This window comes from Atta cephalotes (genome assembly GCF_000143395.1).
Source record: "Atta cephalotes unplaced genomic scaffold scaffold00003, whole genome shotgun sequence".
In the NCBI taxonomy this organism is placed as follows: domain Eukaryota; kingdom Metazoa; phylum Arthropoda; class Insecta; order Hymenoptera; family Formicidae; genus Atta; species Atta cephalotes.
Window position 1 is genome coordinate 3448200 of NW_012130067.1, and position 3394 is coordinate 3451593.

The following is a 3394-nucleotide window of genomic DNA, read 5'->3' on the forward strand; positions in this document are numbered from 1 at the left end:
ATATATATATATATTTTTTTTTCTTTTAAGTTACACCTTGATGTTTCTATTTGTATCTTATTTTTGCTTTTATCATCTCTACTAAACTTTTCTCAGGTTAAATAAAGGAGAGATTCCGCTCAGAGCATCGATATAGTTGGAACTGACGCTACGAAGGGGTTTCGTGGATTCTCGCTTTTTCCTTTTACCGCCGTCAGTTTCCTCGATATCGCGTTACGCGTCCAGGGATGAGGTGGAGTATCTTCCCCTAGAAGCCATCCCTCTGCCCGGGTGAAGCCGAGAGATAATTCTCCGCTGCAGCGTCATTAACTTCTTCTTATTGCGCGAGCTACACACCCCCAAAACGCATCCATTCTGGGTGTAGAGGGGTCGGTGGTTCGTTTTATCGAGCGATCCTCCTATGCCATTTGTAGCTCATCGATCAACGACGAGCTGGCGAAAAGAATACCCTGCATCCACACCTCCGCGAGCACGGATTTCCTCCGTAATCGAGTTTGTTCTCGATTATCGATGATCGCACCTCCCGGGAAACACCATCTTCTCGCTTCGACCCTACGTCAGTGGAAAATACTGGCATAAGATACTTTACGTTTGAACAATTCATATGTTTATTACTTATAAGTTGAAACGATATATAAAAATGTAGAATTTCGATAGAAGTTTACTGAGCAAAATTTGCTTATAGCAGTGTAGAAATTTTATCCTAATAATATAGATATACTATAATTTAATTAATTTATATTTGAAGTTTGAAAACTTTAAAATATTGAAGAAAATAAACAAGTAATGCTTATTTACTGGATCTATTTAAGAATTTTTTTTCTTTATCATTTAAAAAAGAGTACGTTTATTTATTATATATAACTTCAATCTTTTCAAGTTTTATATTTTTAAGGGAGAAAAAAATGGAATTAAATTATTTTTCCATTTTTGCTTCTTGGGGAAAATTACTTAAATCATAATTAATCAATATGTTTATAATGTTCACATGAAATTTAAAACGAAGTTCGAGAGACACGAGCAAGGTTTAGTCGGATCAACTGAAGCATAACAATTGCGGAACTCATTGTGAACAATAATGATAAGGTCATGGGAACTCTACGGTATTATAATCCCACTCTTACTAAATTCCTAAGCCGACAATCTAATTTCACACGTCGCCTTCAAACTGTATAGTAGTCGGGCAGTCGGATGTTCGCGGATGGAGATCGACGACGTGGTGTGACGTGCGCGAGAAATTCGCGGGACTAATCAAGAAAGCGAGGAAACCATTGCCGATCTCTCCTTCGTTCCTGCGCTGGGACTTTACGAAGTGCGCGTGCCTCTCGCTGCGCATAGCCGATCGATCCGTCACGGCGTCAGCCTGCAATACCATAAAATATATATCCGGTAATGATATTCATATATCGCACTAACCACAAAAGCCCGATGAATGCCAATATATGAAAATGCATACTCCGGGAAGGAAAAAGGGAGCGAGGGTTTGAGTCACCGTCTGTTCCCGTGAGTAAAAGCTCAGCGTAATCCCCTCCTTTTTTTCATACGTCTTCCCTGCACGATGATCAGCGTCTAGGGACACATGAGGACATATAGGGGCTCCCCTTTCCTCTCTGACCGCGTCCTAATGAAATATCTCGTATGCGAAATTGACAGCAATGAAATGGAGCGACGACGAGCTGCAGCCTTCAGATTTTCCTTCCCTCTAGAGACCCAGGAAAACCGCAAAGGCTCGCCTGCTTTTGTCGTCGAAATCCTCCGATAATCTGCCTCGAAGTACCAGCATCATATTATGCGACGGAATATTTTTCGCACGTTTACCAAAAAGAAAATAAAAAGGCATAAAAAGGCTTAACATATAGAGTTACAATGTAGAAAAATTATTTTTAAAGACACTTTCAATTTTTAGAACATATTTCGAATTCCAGAATATATTATTATTTTAATACAATTTCCATTCGCACACGCGGCACGTGGCATGATATATGCAACTCATCAGAATTCGACGCAATTTACGCGTAGCGGATTAAGAAATATACGGTGCGATTAAATGGAAATTAATTTTCGTTCGACGCCATCGAATTATCGGATCGCTATAAAATACATAATCGCATCGGGGAGATATTCCGCTATCGGGGGTTATGTTTTATTATTTTGCGTGTGCCGGTTGTTACATTCATGCCGTCGACGATGGCTGGCTGCACCGTCGCGCGCGCGGGCATGGAAAAATCTTTAGGCGCACGTTTCCAGCTTCAGACTCGGGAGGAACGAGCGAGAATATTTCTGCCGCGGAATGGCGCTCGTAAAAATATGAGGAACCCATCGTAAAACGTAATCGCCGATTAGCCGGGGAAGTCCCGACGGCAATCCTACGAGAGCTCAGGGCCGGTTAAAGCAGTCGCAAACCGACGCGGCGCCACACGGAAAGTTTTCCGCTCGCTCTCATACATACGCGGTGCGAATGGAGCGAGGAATGGACGATAAAGACTAGATCATAAAAGTAACGGCAAACAAGTCTCACGCTAAGGAAAAGCGCAAGAGCTTGCCATCGGGGACACGCATACTCGAAGGAAACATTTGTAGTCAGAAGAAATCCTCGATAATCATAAACCGCGTCCTCGGTGCCGCTTTCATTAAGGCGGAGACGTGATAATGAATGTTAATGAGTCACTAAACACGCTGACCTCTTAAATGTCATAGCTAAATATGTGCGAACTTACGATGACTTCCGAACATAGAACTTGTGAAAAATTACATGACCGAAATTAAGATGTCAATCTTGTCACGCTCTATTTACATAAACGTGCTGTATTTACCTAAACATTATTTCACGTAGTTTCTCTCTTGTTGTTATGATGTGGAATTCATTAAATAATGAACTTTTCTCTTTTTTAAGTTCTAATTAGAATACTAATTACATAAAATTCAAATTAAAATAAAAAATTAAGGAAACGAGAAAAATATCTTTATTCTATGTAATTAAATTTCAACAGTTAACATTGAAAGAAAAAAGTTTTTTTGTCAATGAAAACTGAATTGACAAAATTTTAGAAATATCAAATAAATTAATGGATTAGTAAAATCGCTGCGATAATAAATAAAAAATATTAAAACAGTTCTAGCAATCTCTCTTTACAAAAGTATGTAAAATTTAAATTATAGAAATGTTTATCAAAAGTTTTAATCATTGAAGAAAAAAATATTTAATCTGCTAAAATACACAATAATATTTTATAATGTAACACACAGTAATATTTTATAAGCTGAGAACATATAATACGATAGTAAATCAATTTAGGCTCTGATGAATAATATCATATGATGAATAAATCATATAATATGAAATGAATATATATATGCTGAATATATATATATATATATATATATATATATATAC